This window comes from Emydura macquarii, unplaced genomic scaffold (assembly GCF_026122565.2).
Source record: "Emydura macquarii macquarii isolate MOO-44397 ecotype Brisbane River unplaced genomic scaffold, CSIRO-AGI_Emac_v2 contig_1363, whole genome shotgun sequence".
Lineage (NCBI taxonomy): Eukaryota > Metazoa > Chordata > Testudines > Chelidae > Emydura > Emydura macquarii.
The window spans coordinates 8,564,752-8,579,889 of record NW_027131500.1 but is presented as its reverse complement, the minus strand read 5'-3'; the positions used below and the strand labels follow the sequence as shown (position 1 = coordinate 8,579,889).

Below are 15,138 nucleotides of genomic sequence, written 5' to 3'. Positions count from 1 at the left end.
AGGAAATGTTTCAATAGCTAAAAATAAACTAAAAGATTTTTTTTTAAATTGGATTTAGTTGTTCCTGGGACACAGAAGCTCCTTGGCAAAGGGTACCTACCCTGTTCTTTGGAAACAACTCTAATCTGAGACTCGAAAAGCTCACTACACCAAACACAGGTCCTGAAGGATATTTATCCAGAAATAGTAATGTGTCAGGTAACTACAGCAAGCGTGTAACTTGTCCAGATTCATAATCATTGTGAGATGTATGTATGGGTAATATTTAAGGAATAACATATTTATACTGAAAGTATCCTTTATAGACTTTGACTAAAAATTAGTCACCAGGGGATAATGTGTCTCAGTGACGACCCATTCAGGCAGGAGGGAATTATCACCCAGCCCTATTTAGCTGGTGATGCAATGCAAGGCTCAATTGTTTAGCCTTGCTCAAGCCTAAATCTTTCAGTACAAAACTATCAAAGGCAATAGCAAACAATTGAAACCTCTTGAAGGTAAAAAAAAGAACTTTAAAAGGCCTGGGGTTGCCCTATCTCTGAACTGAAACATAAGACTATTTCACCATAACACAGAAAAGGGAGAGGTACTCTGAATCCTTTCACTGAGGCTGTCATCTTGATGTGCAGGGTGTCCTCATGAAAAAATGGATCCTGGTTGCTGTGAAACCAGCCAGGCAGCTCTGCAACAGACTGAGCTTTGGGTGGTGGTGATTGGGGGGGGCAGAACATACTTTATTAGGTAGGAAAGGTAACTATTGTTAAGTGGAGACCCAGGTTTGCATTTTATCATTTTATTTTGTGTTTAATCACTTGTTTTCACCACTCTCTCATTTCTATTTAAACCTTTTTTTTGTCTCAATAAAGTGAATGCTGTTTTATTATAAGTGCTCAAAAGTGCTATGTGGTTTCTAGGAGCAGTTGCTTATGCTAAAATTGCAAATTGGGACACACTGGTCCTTTGGGAGCAGAGGAGCTGGAATTTCTGTGAGTAGACAGTGGCAGGGACTGGATTGCGCAGGAAACTGATTAAAGGGACTGGATTAAAGGGACTGGAGTGCACCTATTGTTAACCTGCAAGGTGAAGAGAGGGTTGGCAAAGCCCAGAGCAGAATGCATGAGTGAGTGAAAGGCTGGCGGTGTCAGGGAACTGACACACAGCCAGGCACAGGAAAGACTCCATCAAGTTGGAGACAGGGGTAACAAGGTGACTCACAATCCTGGTTACCCTGAGAACCATCACTGTTCCCCTGCAGTATTTCCATCTTAATCACTGTGTCATGGCTCAAAGGCAAGACAGACAATGGGGTAGGGAAGAATTAGCTCAGGACTAGCAGTCAGTTGTTTCTGAAATCTTAGCCTCACTCTGCTATTGGTAAGGGTCTGATCCTGTTCCCACTGGGCACTTGTCATTGACTTCAATGAAACCAGGATAAAGCCCAAAGCATGTGTGCCTCCCTCTCGATGGGTCTCCTGAGAATTAATTAATTAACATTTGCACAGGGCATTGAAGATGTAAGTCATTGATGTCATTGTTAAGTATTATAATTTAGTAGCTTTGCATGAAAACCAGAAATGAAAGTGACTGGAAACAAAAATGCGAAGTCATTTTTTTGGGCCCTGCTGAAGGAAAGGCAATAAGTAAACAAACAGCATAAATAGCAGAAAGTAAGCTAAGTTTTTACAAATATTTCAGTTGTATTGTGGTAGGATGCCTGCAGTAACACAGGTAAGGACTTGAAAAAGCATTAAGATAATTTTTAATTTGACAATGTCTCTGTAGAAAGCAAACATACATCTCCCATAATTACGGCTAACAGGTAATGGTTAATTGTCTTTCTCAGGAATGATTAGAATTTCTAGATGACAGGAATGAGGAATGAGTCACCCTGTTTTTGCAGTCATAGGAAATCAATTGTGTATGATATGCTCATCTGATCCCAACAGATTAATTTGTTTTCCTCTGTTTCACTTATTCCCAACATTTCTGTGATTCACAAAGAAGAATAAAATTAAAAAAGATTTAGAGTACAACTCTAGCAATGCTGGTAAAATCCATAAGAACCAGATCCTGCTCCCTGCTCCCTGCCAACATAAGTTTTGCCATCAAGTCCTGTGGTAGCAGTATCAGACCTTATAGTATAATGAAAACAAAAAGCTAAGTTTAGGTTTTGGAGCACAAGATTTGGGTTTATGCCCCAAGGGAAGACAAATTCCATTTTTATTTTCTTTATAACAGAATATATAAGGAGGGTAGGATGATCAGTGTTGGATGGAAGGAACCAAACTTCTGAAATACGGTAATAAAATTAAATTAGCAAATAAGCAGGTTTAATTGTTACTGTCAGTCAATAAGATGCTTCCCAGGAAGTTATACTCTGTAAAAAGAAAGTTAGAAAAGTTCTTTAGTAACTTAAAAATACTGCAATTAAAATTATTATTAAACTAGATGAAAAATGCCTTCAAATTTTAGAGTCAACAGCTCTTTCTGTGCCTTTGTGCATTTCTGTGTTCCATGTACCCTGTGATGTTTACCCAAGGATTATCTTGTTTATGTTATGGTTATTATACTTCATAGAATCTAATCAAGGGAATATTTCTCTTTTTATGACAAAATGTGGATGTTGAATTGCTCAGTTTCTTTTATACAACATTCTTGGATTTGAGATAGTGTGATATTTAATAAAGTGTTTATAAAAGTAGATATAATAGTTTATCAGATCTCAGGCAGACATAATAACAAAACCACCCTTAGCCTGAGTGCTATGTACTGTACTTTGTAATTTACAATAAAGTACTTTCTAAATTACTTCATAGACTAAGAAAGTTGCCTACTGAGGAATCAATCTTATAGCAAGTAAAGAACTCTCTTCCTAAATATTTTGTGTTACTTGTTCTCTACACAAATCATCATTTATAGCTCAGATTCAAATGCAAATTATGCCTTCCCCACACAGTAATATATCCATTCTTTAAGAGGTTTTTGGTGAAGATTGATATATCTTTTAATTTCCAGTGGAACATTTGTAATGTTTTAAGCTGAAATACTCTCTAAAAAGGCATAATACACAATCAATAGGATGAATGATGAAATGGGCTTACAATTCTTCCTGGGATACTGGTCCAGGAAGGACTGCTGAGCAGAAATGGGGTCCACCTATCAAGGAAGGGAAGAGCATATTTGGATTCAGACTGGCTAATGTAGTGAGGAGGGCTTTAAACTAGGTTTGAAGGGGGGAGAATACAAAAGCCCACAGGTAAGTCAAAATCATGGAAAACTGGAAGAAGGGTTGGAATATTGGGGAAGCATGAGCTGTTATTGCAAGGATAAGGGAAAGACAAGAGAAAACAGAGGGGGGAAATCAAATCAGTGTCTTAGATATCTGTATACTAATGCAGGAAGTATGGGGAATAAGAAGGAAGAACTAGAAATGCTAGTTAATAAACACCACTATGACATAGTTGTCATCACAGAGACTTGGTGGATAATACATGTGGCTGGAAATATTGGTATAGAAGGTTACAGCTTGGTCAGGAAGGACAGACGGGAAACAGGGAGGAGGTGTTGCCTTATATATAAAAAATGTATACCCTTGGACTGAGGTTGATATGGAAATCAGAGATGGACTTGTTGAAAGTCTTTGGGTAAGGATAAATAGGATAAAACCAGGATGATGTCATGATAAGGATCAACTGCAGATCACCTAACCAGGAAAAAGTTTTTTATAAAAAGCCTAATCCACCTCTAACAAAATCATCCAAAGCAAATTACTTGGTGGTGATGGGGGACTTCAACAGATATCTGTTGGGAAAATAACACAGCAGGGCACAGATTATCCAACAAGTTCTTGGAATGTATTGGAGATCATTTTTTATTTCAGAAGGTGGAGAAAACTACTAGGGGAGAGGCTGTTCTAGATTTGATCTGGACAAATAGGGGGGAACTGGCTGAGAATTTGAAAGTGGAAATGGGTGAAAGTGATCATGAAATGATAGAGTTCATGATTCTAAGGAATGGTAGGAAGGAAAACACCACAATAAAGACAATGGATTTCAAGAAGGCAGATTTTAGCAAACTCAGGGAGTTGGTAGGTAAGATCTTATGGGAAGCAAGTCTAAGTGGAAAAACAGTTCAAGAGAGTTAACAGTTTTTCAAAGACACATTATTAACGGCACAATAGCAAACTTTCCCACTGAGTAGGCAAGAGAAGAAATATGGCAAGAGACCACCCTGCCTTAACCAGGATATCTTCAATGATCTGAAACTCAAAAAAGAGTCCTACAAAAAGTGGAAACTATGTCAAATTACAAAGGATGAATATAAACAAATAATACAAGTATGTAGAGACAAAATTATAAGGGCCAAGGCACGAAATGAGATTAAATTAGCTAGAGAAATAAAGGGTAACAAGAAAACATTCTACAAATACATTAGAAGCAAAAGGAAGACCAAGGACAGGGTAGGCCCTTTACTCAATGAGGGGAGTGGAAAACAATAACAGAAAATGTGGAAATGGCAGAAATGCTAAATTACTTTTTTGTTTCAGTTTTTATCAAAAAGTTTAGTAGCAATTGGACATCTATCTTAATGAATGCTAATGAAAATGAGGTAGGACCAGAGGCTAAAATAGGGAAAGAACACATTAAAAATTACTTAGACAAGTAAGATATATTCAAGTCACCATGGCCTGGTGAAATGCATCCTAGAATACTCAAGGATCTTACTGAGGAGCTATCTTTGAAAAAGTCATTAGCGATTATCTTTGAAAAGTCATGGAAGATGGGAGAGATTCCAGAGGACTGGAAAAGGGCAGATATAGTGTCAATCTATAAAAAGGGGAATAAGGACAACTCAGGGAATTACAGATCAGTCACCTTAACTTCAGTATCCAGAAAGATAATGGAGCAAATAATTAAGCAATCAATTTGCAAACACTAAAAGATAATCAGGTGATAAGAACAGTCGGCATGGATTTGTCAAGAACAAATTGTGTCAAACCAACCTAATAGCTTTCTTTTGTAGGAATAAAATTGTAATTGTAACCCTGTAGCTTAATTCATAGCTTTTAATTGTAATTGTAACCCTGTAGATTAATTCATAGCTTTTAATTCATACCCTTATTTGTGTCAACCTCTATATGGTTATTATTGAAATCGTGTAACATTTGAACTTCTCTCAGTCATACTCCATATTGTGAATATAAAACCCCATTTTGACCTATGTACTCCATCTTGTGTCAAACCCTTTCTAAACCTTTAGATGAATAAGATAGTTATCTGAACAAGGTATGAATGGAGGGTGTATGTGTGTGTGAGTCAGACCCAAACTGCCAGCTTGTCCTGATGAAGTTGTCCTGATGAAGTGTGAAGTCCATCCTAGGCTGAAGAGTGTGAACATAGCCCCAAAAAGCAAAGAAGGATCCACCCCAGAAAAACTTAATCAAACTTAATCAAAGACATCAAAGAACAAGCTGAAAGTCACGTCTGCTATTGTACCAGCAATCAACGGTCACAGAGAAGCAGAACTGCAAAACCTATAAAAGACTGGGTGAGATTTCAAGGCTTTGGGGAAAAACAGCATTCTACATATCATCTAAAGAAGAGCGTCGGTGCACGCCCGACAAAGACCCTGCTCTCCTCGTGCCCAGCTTCCCTGGCCAGGTAGCTGCCATGAGCCACGAACTCCAGCAATGGACCCTAGCTACGATCTCAAGCCACGACCAGGACTGGTAGCTATATATAACTATAGAATGCTTTCTGGTGTGTTTGGGCGCGTGTATGTGTGTGTGTGTGTGTAGGTTTAAGTTAGTTATTACTTTAGTTTTTGTCAATAAATGCGGCATACTGCCTTTTCCCCTTGAAAAAGTCCCGCGTGCTTAATTTTGCACAACACTTTGACAGGGTAACAAGCCTTGTGGATGGGGGGAAGTGGTAGATGTGGTATATCTTGACTTTAGTAAGGCTTTTGATACTTTCTTACATGACCTTCTCATAAACAAACTAGGGAAATACAACCTAGATGGAGTTACTATACTATAAAGTGGCTGGAAAACCGGTCCTTTGAGAGTAGTGATCAGTAGTTAGCAGTCAAGCTTGAAGGGCATATCAAGTGGGATCCCACAGAGTTCAGTTCTGGATCTGCTTCTGTTCAATATCTTCATCAGTTATTCAGATAATGGCATAGAGAGTACACTTATGAAGTTTGCGGACAATACCAAGGTGGGAGGGACTGCAAGTGCTTTTGAAGGATAGGATTAAAATTCAAAATGATCTGGACAACTAGAGAAATGGTCTGAAATAAATAGGATGAAATTTAATAAGGACAAATGCAAAGTACTCAACTTTGGAAGGAATAATCAGCTGCACACTTAAAAAATGGGAAATGACTGCCTAGGAAGGAGAACTGTGGAAAGGGATCTGGGGGTCATAGTGGATCACAAGCTAAATATGAGTCAACAGTGTTACACTGCAAAAATCCCAAACATCATTCTGGATGTATAAGCAGGAGTGTTGTAAGCAAGATATGAGAAGTAATTCTTCCACTCTACTCTGTGCTGATTAGGCCTCAACTAATGTATTGTGTCCAGTTCTGGGTGCCACATTTCAGGAAAGTTTTGGACAAATTGGAGAAAGTTCAGAGAAGTGCAACAAAAATGATTAAATGTCTGCAAAACATGACCTATGAGGGAGGATTGAAAAAATTGGGTTTGTTGAGTTTGCAGAAGAGAAGACTGAGGAGGGCACATGTTAACAGTTTTCAAGTGCATAAAAGCTTGTTACAAGGAGCAGGGGGAAAATTGTTCTTGTTAACCTCTGAGGATAGGACAAGAGGCAATGGGCTTAAACTGCAGCAAAGGCAGGCTAGGTTGGATATTAGGAAAAATGTCCTAACTGTCAGGGTGGTTAAGCACTGGAATAAATTGCCTAGGGAGATTGTGGAATCTCTGTCATTGGAGATTTTTAAGAACAGGTTGGACAGACAATTGTCAGGAATGGTTTAGATAGTGCTTGGTGCTTGAGTGCAGGGGACTGGACTAGAAGACCTCTTGAGGTCCCTTCCAGTCCTATGATTCTAAAAATGTTTAAGACTTTTGAGTGAGAATCAAATGATGACATGGTTTGAGTAGGCGTGAATAGCTCATGAGTAGGTTAATAGGGAATGGGTGCTTTCATTTGTAGGTTGCCAGTTCAAATCCACACCAAGTTATTATCATCTGTTTGGTGGGCTGAGCATACTCCTTTGTGGATAAGTTTCTAATCTTGCACCAGGGATCCCTTCTAGCCAGTACTAGGTTTACTGTGGTGCCAATACTGCTGTCATGCTGGACCCACACTCAGAAGGGGCCCAAGTAGCTGGGGCTCCACTTTGCCTATTGTCATGGGTTGTCATGGGCTGCAGCGAGCTCCGGGGCTGGAGGCCACAGGCGGCAGAGCACAGCCAGGGAGCGGCGGGGGCAACAGCTCGATGCCTCGCCCACCCTTCTGGATCTCAGCGGCCGGGACAGTGCTCCCCTTCCCTCTTCACTGCAGGTGGTTGCCTGCGGTCCTGAAGCCTGGCATATGGGGACAGTGGGTGGGCCAGGGCTGGACGCCAAGCCACCCCCCGGGGGCGGGCCATGCTCTAGGGGCTGGGCATGATGCAGGGACAGCTACCAAACTTCTTCCAGTACCAGGAGTCAAGCGCTGCCCATGTCCAGTGTGCAGCCTAGGGAGAGGCTGGAGTAGAGGGAGATCTCCAGCCCTCCGGACCTGGGGTTCCTGCAGGTGGCAGGTGCTAGGTGGTGCCCCACTCACAGCTGCTGGCTGTGCCTGCTGCCCTGAGCCAGCTGCGGTTGGTGCCATCTCTGCCTGGCAGGGCTGGGCACACTGTCCCCAGGATGGTCGGTCCTGACAGAGAGTTCCTGAGTCTGAGTCTGCTGGTCCTGCTACAGCTCCCCCTGCTTGTGCCTCCAAAGAGTCCGTTTGCCAGGTCACAGTGCCCATGTGCAAGGACATCTGCTACAACCCCTCTCGCACTGTGTCCCATTGCCTGAACCCTGCACCGTGCCCCAATGCTCTCAGCTGGCCTCTCACTCTGGGGACTGCTCCACCCCGCCCCATGCCTCATTGCCCCCACGGGGGCCCACAAATGTGTTTGGCACCAGATCCACAAAACATTAATCTGGCTCTGCTTCTAGCAACCTATCTGGAAACCAATTCTGAAGGCCAAGTATACAGTCCAGATTAGTGCTAGTCACTTCTTATATTGCACTAGATTTCATAGGGCCCGCTTACCCCTTATGCATCCTCTGCTTGCTACTATATGGAATGGAATGAAGGGAGCATACTGGGAGTGGAAAATGATTCTTTCAGGCACCAAGCAGAAATACTACAAACACTGAAATTGCAAATTGACTGTAGGAGCCTAGTATTTAGCTTAACCTTACACCAGAAATAATTATTCTTCTACAGTTATGCCTGATGTGGGTCTGCAGCTCAAAGATTATATATAAGTATATTACATCTCTTAGATCACCCAGTTAGGTTTATGGGGTTCCCATCCAATTATGTTGTGGCCTCCTAGCGTGAATTAGGCAAACCATCAGATCTGCAAATCTAGCGCTCCCAAACCAGTTTCAGGGTTCCATGTGCAATCATCAGATTCATGATACCTTTAGAAACAGACCCACTGCTTCAGTCTTCTTTCTATATTTCCAACAAGCATCCCAAATCTGCAGAGTGGGCAGTAAGTCTCTACTGAAAGAACCCTTTGGATTCTAATCCTCTGACAACCAGACCTTGATTTGGGGAAGCATTAGTGTGCAGCTGTGTTTGGCTGGAAAGCTCTCACAGGCAGGCGCATGCATATACTCACACTTATTTTAATCTCCCTCACGCTTACTGTCATACCTAGGAGTTTCCTATAAGTTTTCCAAAAGTGTAGGATTGGGTGATACATTTGCGCCATTGTTGGCAGATTAAGAGGAGAGGTTTAGAAACTTAAGTAACTTCTCTCCCTTCTGATGACTGCTTCATATCACGACAGAAAGAGACTGGCAGGGTAGCATGGTAAAGCTTGAATTGTTGCAGAGTCTGTGTTTAAATAGAAGACCTCACCTCACTTGCCACATACAGGCAATTTTAAAATACACTTTAAAAATGATTTTGAGAAAAAACATAAGATAAATGTTTCTTATTTCTTTTACAGTGTGTTCTTGTTAAAATGCAATCAGGAATCAGCTGTTATGAAGGTTAACTTCCTGGGTTATCATAATACTTCCAGTCTGGTTTGTTTATGCCCCATAAAGTTGTAACCTGGCCCACAGAAGCTGTGAGCAATAAATAGATTGAGGGATAAGAGAATCAGTACCTTATGGTAAATGACAGATTGGGTGGGTGGAATATTGAACAAATTATTTATTGGGAGAGGGAGGAATATTGAACGGATGGATATTTTGGAAGTGATGGATGGGAAAGAGGACTGTATTAGTGGATTGGGTAGCTACTTTGAAGTTTTGCTTGAAGGTCCATCTGAACTTTGCTTTACCTTTGTGCTTTCTCTATTCCCGAGCTGGCCTGGGGTATGCCTGACTCTTGCTGTAAATCAAAGCAACCTTAAAGCTCCTCTAACTTGTGCTGGTTGTCCACGGTTACCAGGGACTATTTCAGCACCTGAGAATAACCAGAGTACAGCAACAGTCTGGCCATGCCTCTGGCTGTGATGGGGATACAGCTATCACATCTGTTCTATGTCACCTGGGGAATCCCCAACACCAAGGGTATTCCTCGGTAGCTGGGTCAGCCAGTATGGTGGCACAGAGGGACCAAAGAGCAATGGAGAATCAGGCCCATCTGCGAGGTTTTTTTTTTCCTTTCTGAGATTTCTAATAAAAATCAGTTATACAAATGTTTAATCAGGGCTTACTGGAAGCTTGCCAGTGAGTGTCCTATAAAGTTTCTCCAATCAATGGAAAATATTCCTGTGGCTCAAATTCTGCCCTCTCTTCATGTGTTAAATACCCATTAAAGTTGATGGCTGAACATATCGGAGGACAGACTGATCCCATGTAAATTTACCCTTTCTGTTCTCAGCTGGTGGTGTTATTAAAAAGGTGGAGTTTGTTGGATTGCAATATGTTCATTGTAATGTCTGTCAAAGGCACACATACTCCACAATATTCATAGTGGTGCAATATAATAGGAAACAAATCATCTCTAGAAGCAGCTCCTTTAAAAAAAATAAAAGCCCAGCAACAATAACACACACTTATCCTTCATCAACACCACTGAGATGGCTCAGTACTTGAATGAGATCAGCTCTTGGAGGAAAAACAGCTGGGTGAAGCTGAATCCGAACAAGAGAGAAGTTATATTGGTGGGTAGAGAAAAGCACTTGGAAGACTTTGCTGCCATGATGCCGTTTCCTTTGGTTGATGATATACATCCACAGTTAGTCTGTAGTTTAGGAGGGCTCCTGGATTCCTCATTGACACTGAGCTCTCACCTAGCAGCCACATCCACGAGTAATGCTTTCTACCATCACCAGTGGGCAGGGAGATGCTGTCACAGTCTGGCAGATGTGGAGCTGACCTCAGCTATACACACTTTTTTCACCTGCCATCTGGGCTACAGCAAGGCAATATATCTGGGCACAGGGTGAATTATGGGTGCCAGCTTCCAGGGAATGCTGTACTGCTTGGGTTGGTTTTTTTTTTTTTTTTGCTTGGCTGCTTTGGGAAATGCCAAAAATATTTCCCCCTCCCATGGCTGGCAAAATGCTTAGGGCTTCTCCTACCTAGAAATGAAGGCTTCTGTACTTAGGAAACTCAAACCAGAGATGTAGTGGAGCTGGATCAGCATCCCGGCACTTTAGCTGCATGCAAGTGACATTTTGTTCTTAGAATGGTGCTCTCTGCACAGTGTGACCTCACCTATCTGTGTAAGGTCACACAGGAGGGGGGGGCATTCTGGTACTTGATAGCTCCTTCAGGGCTACATAACTGACTTCAACTGGTACAGAATGCTGGAGAATGTATCCTAAGCCACTTGGGCTACCACGAGCACACCACACCTGTCTTCCACTCTCTACACTGGCTTCCCATGAACCATTGAGTCAAAGTTCAGGGTCTGTGTTCTAATCTTCAAGGTGCTCAATAGCCTGGGTCCAGGATATCTAAAAGACTGCATAAAGCTCTAGGATGAATACCAGGGTCAACAACTCTGCTCCTCAGGCACAATGGAAATTTCTACTATAAGGGTGAACCTCATCTGCAAAGGAGACAGCGCTGTCTTGGGGACAGGAGTGAACACCCACAGGAGTGAAGGACAATCACAAATGGCACCACTTTTCACTCCACGTGCAAGGCACACTTCCTTGATTTTGTCTTCTCTAGCATAAACCTATAACCGTGCGCACATTTAAAAACAGAAAACAATGCCCCAAAATGTCATACCAACAAAACACTGCTACACGCACAATTCTCTTTCTGGAGAGAGCACGAGAGAGAGGATAAATCATATGTGACTGATTTTAGTCAGGCCGCTTAATGCACCACTGGAAGATGCTCAGATTCTATGGTGATGAGGGTGGTATAAGAACCCATAAGGACAGAGCAGAATAGAAATCAGTGCATTCATGTTGAATTCATGACAGTATAAGCCCTTTTCATCTCCATATTTGTGTTAATAAGTTTCACTAGTAAATGATGTATCTATCAATAGTATAAGAACAAGGATGTTCCAGTGGTGAGGATGATAGCTGAGACTTGGGATACCCATGTTCAGTTCCCAGCTCTGCTACAGACTTCCTGTTTGACCTTGAGCAAGTCACTTAAGCACCTAAATACCTTTGAGGGTCTGGGCCTTAGTCTCTCTTTACCTCAGTTCCCCATCTATAAAATGAAGGTATTGGTACTCATACCTACAAGAGTATTATGAGGCATTCAAAGTCTACAGTGGTGGGGGCCATATTAGGACCATTTTATACTCTTTAAAAAGCAAAACAAAAAACCCCGTGAAGCTTGAGAACACCTTTATGCTCAGCCTCACCCCGTACTTGCAAATACATTTGGTTACAATTAGAGATGATGGGTCAAAGCATCACTGCTTATCCAAACCTCCTTGAACTTTGGTGGTTCAGATAAAATGAGACCCAGACCTGAGCTAGTCCAGGGTTTTGGTTTTGCAAAATCAAACCTCCACCCGCAAGGTTTTCCTAAACCAAAACCATCCCAATTTTGTCCATCTCTAGTTGCAGTGCAACTCAACATTTATATTTTCTATTTTTTTTCCCCACACAGGAAAAATATGAACAGATTAGAAGTCAGACTGATTTTGTGAGGTTGACTTGAGGTCAGTTGAAAATTGATAGCAATTTTGGAGATGAAAAAATCATCAAAGCTAAAGGAAGCTTCTCAGAGTGGGATTTAATAGCAGCTATCATATTGCCTTCAATGCCTTGACCATTTCTTGTGCAGCTGTTTTATTTTAAAAGATTTCAACCCTCACCCCACATGTATGGTTCTATACACTGACCTAAGTATACACACCCAAGTACTTTGGTCACTCATGATAACTATAAACCCTTCAGTGAACTACCAGAAAGGTAGTTCAAATGGAAATGGTGAAATTCAATATAGCGTTTAACTAAGTCACTGTCTAAGGTTAAGCCCAAAAAACAATCAGCAACACTGGGAGGAAAGGCAAATATATTAATTAATTGGAACCCGGATGCCAGATATGTGACTTTTCCTGATTCCTGTCAAATAACCATAAGAGTATTCAGTGTGAATCAAGCAAATGCTCCTACACAAATACACATTTTGTTTATCTTTAATTCTTTCATAAAGAAATAATTTAGACCTAGATTTGGGCATGAAGGGTGGGAATTTAAGAAATGTGTAGGTGACTTAGGAGCAGAAGTCAATGGGAATTAGGTGCTTTACTTACTAGGGCACTTTTGAAAATGCCATCCTTAGGTGCTTTTGAAAATCACATCTAAAGGACCTAATTTACATCAAACACCAATGCAATGCCATTGATCTCAGTAAGGTTACTCTGGTGTAAGTGAGATCAGAATCAGGGACAAAGTGGCTGGAAATCAGAACACTAGCAAGCATGGTCTTCTTTTGGAGAAGTTCATTTAATCAGTAGAACAGTTGTCAATGCATGTTGGAATTAAATCCATTTTTGAAAGTTTTTTAGAATTGTTTTTATTCTTTCAAAAAAAAAAAAAAAAAAAAAAAAAAAAAAGGTGGTTGAAGGGTGAAGTTTTCAGAAGTGTTCAGCAATGGCCTAACTCTGCTTCCATTGACATCAATGGGTGTTTCTCCTTAGTTTACTGGGATGAAGGCTAGGTTTGGGCTGTGAACTTTGGAAAATCTCACCCAAAGTCTTTTAACACTCCCCCAATAGTCTTGCCAAAATGTAAATAATTCCTTTATTCTCTAATCAAGCAATAAATATTAGAATTTAGTTTGTTAAAAATATTTGTTGACTGATACGTTTCACACAGTAATTTGGCATGTTGAATATTTACAGCAAGATCACATAAAATATATATTAGTTCTTCCCAAATATTTAATATTAATTATTAATATGTTAGTTCAGGGAGTAAGAAACTAATTTAACTGGGTTTACACTCATATAAGAGAGAGAAAAATCAGGCTTTAACTGTGTAAAAGAGCCCTAAGTGGAATGCATTATCCTTGTATTCATATTTTGTATAATTACAATTTTCCTTAACATGCTCCCACTGAAGTCAATGGGAATTTTGCGCCAGTGAGGGCTCTGTTGGGGGGTGGAGCTGAGGATTCCTTTCTCTCATCTTCCTTTCCTCTCCCCCGATACCCTATATTTCTTGTACAGCACTCAGCTCCAGGGCTTTGCTGCTTCAAGCTACTGTTCTCCACAGACTCCAAGAGTGCTGCCTCCTGTGGCCCAGAGTAGGAAGCTATGCAAGGGGGTGGAGAGCTCCACTCTGATTTGGCCACAGCGCTGGATAACAGCAGAAGCAGCAGTTAGGGTGGGGAAGTGAGTGAATGAATCCTTCTTTGCCCTCCACCTGCCTCTCGCTGGGTCCAAGCACCCATAGTATTCTGTCAATTTAGTTCCCACCCTAGAGGGTGCATATCACTGGGCCTTCTTGCCTCCTGTGAACCATCTGAGAGTTGAACCCCATTAACTGAGAAACCCTGATTTAGGAGATCAGAAATCTGTGAACACAATGTGCTGATTTACAGCTGTGAGAAACCCTGTTCACAAGTCCTATGGGTGCACTTCCTTAATAATGTTTTTAATAGATGTGTTGGACAAAACAAAACAACTGGTTAGCAATAACCAGAACACAACAGGATTCAGAGACCATTTATACAACCTCTGGTAACAGAAACTCCCAGCGGAATGAAGGTCAGTCACATCGCTTGCTTCTCCCAATCATTTACTGTTCTGTTTTCCGGAATGTTTTGGATGGTTATGAAACCTGCAGAAAAGTGGTTTGAAGTATATTATACATTTTGTTCATAAATACAAATATGAGAATAATATTATGTTTGTGTTCTCCCTAAGGGGAAAATAAAAGAGAACATTTGTTTAACACCTCAGTACTATCTGGTTATTTAAATCCTCAGTGTGGTTATAGACAGGAGGGAAAATAAAAAGTTTAGTAGGAAAGGTTAGGCTATATTAACTAGAACCACATTCTTAAAATCCTCTTGGCATTTTTAATATATAAATGATATGTCCTTTATTCTAAGCAATCCTCTCCTGAAGAATCAGTGCATTTAAAATAATTTTTTTCTTAAAATGGTTCACAAAGTGTACTGATGATTCCCTCAAAATACTTATTTTAAAAGTAGCTGGTACATGGGCATTCTGAGTTTTAATTAATGTAAGAGTTCAGTAGCATTACAATGTAAAGTCGGGCCTATCAGTAGTTTCTTTTTATTACATACATCAAAACTATTATGCATTATACAATTATAAAATCATGATCAAATATCATTAATGCCTGGTTTGAAATGTACTCTCATATACTATTTATAATATTTTAAATTGGCCAACCAGATATTATGTGAAAACTGATGAAAATATTCACCCCTGGGCTGAGACCTAGCAGGTCAAATTTCAGCCTGGAATGCATTTTTACTACCAGTTCATTAGG

The 15,138-nt window shown here is 40.7% G+C and overlaps 1 long non-coding RNA gene across 2 annotated transcripts in view; it reads right to left on the bottom strand.

Annotated features, from left to right (window-relative positions):
• Positions 1-2,201: 2,201 nt before the first annotated feature.
• The window catches only part of LOC137155587 (uncharacterized), a 35,862-nt gene continuing 22,925 nt past the window's right edge, over positions 2,202-15,138 (bottom strand). The window contains exons 2-4 of one of the 2 annotated variants that reach the window (XR_010920556.1): positions 14,353-14,457; positions 3,102-3,156; positions 2,202-2,377 (exon numbers count right to left, since the gene is read on the bottom strand). This is a non-coding gene — a long non-coding RNA (uncharacterized lncRNA). The remainder of the gene's footprint in view (positions 2,378-3,101; positions 3,157-14,352; positions 14,458-15,138) is intronic. The other variant, XR_010920557.1, reaches the window with a different exon arrangement.